Below are 1,743 nucleotides of genomic sequence, written 5' to 3'. Positions count from 1 at the left end.
AGGTTGGCCAATTACCCCCCCGCCCCCTCCTCTCTCAGAGGGAAACAGGGGATATGAAATCGCATTTTTATAATTGAACCTAACCGATTCTTATTTCCACAAGGAAGTATCCAGTAATTAGCTATTATTGATTTTTAGGAGGGAAAGGCTGCCCCACTCGCACACACATTTGATTATTACTTTGAAAGGCAATTTATTCCAAAGTTGCACATTTGATTTCACGCACAATTATTCAATCAACATAGGGGTTTTCTGACAAGTGCAATTATTTCATATGATTCATCGTTCATTTCACTCCCATCATGTTTCGACCCATAGGTGATGTGTTGAGTGTCAATTTCAAATTACAGTCAAATGTGCTCATGGACTGGAGTTTGATTAGACACTGTGAATTTAATATGTTGTGACAAGTAAATAAACTAAAAATGAATAGGCTTTTCCTAAGCTTATAAACTGAATTACTCATCACACTGGGCACAAGCGGCGTAGCCCCCTCAATTAAAACGTTAACCCCTTCCGTCTTAGTGTTAGGCCTCTATATAAAAATATAATAATAATAATAATATCATAATAATATAAAAATTGCGTGACAGTTTGGCGCAAAACAAATCCGTATCTCCACGGTGCTGTGTCAGCACAACGGACACGGCGTGCTTTGGGTTACCATAAAAAGCGGGGAAACAACGTATGTATGTTTTTCAAGCAGAAATTTGCTTCCTGCAACACTAACTCAAAAAAGTTCTGGGACACTGTAAAGTCAATGGAGAATAAGAACACCTCCTCCCAGCTGCCCACTGCAATGAAGATAGGAAACTCAGTCACCACTGATAAATCCATTATAATTGAGAATTTCAATAAGCATTTTTCTACGGCTGGCCATGCTTTCCACCTGGCTACCCCTACCCTGGTCAACAGCACTGCACCCCCCACAGCAACTCGCCCAAGCCTTCCCCATTTCTCCTTCTCCCAAATCCAGTCAGCTGATGTTCTGAAAGAGCTGCAAAATCTGGACCCCTACAAATCAGCCGGGCTAGACAATCTGGACCCTTTCTTTCTAAAATGATGTGCCGAAATTGTTGCCACCCCTATTACTAGCCTGTTCAACCTCTCTCTCGTGTCGTCTGAGATTCCCAAAGATTGGAAAGCATCTGCGGTCATCCCCCTTTTCAAAGGTGGGGACACTCTTGACCCAAACTGCTACAGACCTATATCTATCCTACCCTGCCTTTCTAAGGTCTTCGGAAGCCAAGTCAACAAACAGATTAGCGACCATTTAGAATCTCACCATACCCTCTCTGCTATGCAATCTGGTTTCAGAGCTGGTCATGGGTGCACCTCAGCCACGCTCAAGGTCCTAAACGATATCTTAACCGCCATCGATAAGAAACATTACTGTGCAGCCATATTCATTGATCTGGCCAAGGCTTTCGACTCTGTCAATCACCACATCCTCATCGGCAGACTCGACAGCCTTGGTTTCTCAAATGATTGCCTCGCCTGGTTCACCAACTAATTATCTGATAGAGTTCAGTGTGTCAAATCGGAGGGTCTGCTGTCCGGACCTCTGGCAGTCTCTATGGGGGTGCCACAGGGTTCAATTCTTGGACCGACTCTCTTCTCTGTATACATCAATGATGTCGCTCTTGCTGCTGGTGAGTCTCTGATCCACCTCTACGCAGATGGCACCATTCTGTATACTTCTGTCCCTTCTTTGGACACTGTGTTAACAACCCTCCAGGCAAG

The sequence above is a fragment of the Oncorhynchus kisutch genome, linkage group LG4, assembly GCF_002021735.2.
Source record: "Oncorhynchus kisutch isolate 150728-3 linkage group LG4, Okis_V2, whole genome shotgun sequence".
Lineage (NCBI taxonomy): Eukaryota > Metazoa > Chordata > Actinopteri > Salmoniformes > Salmonidae > Oncorhynchus > Oncorhynchus kisutch.
This window is presented reverse-complemented; position numbering follows the sequence as displayed.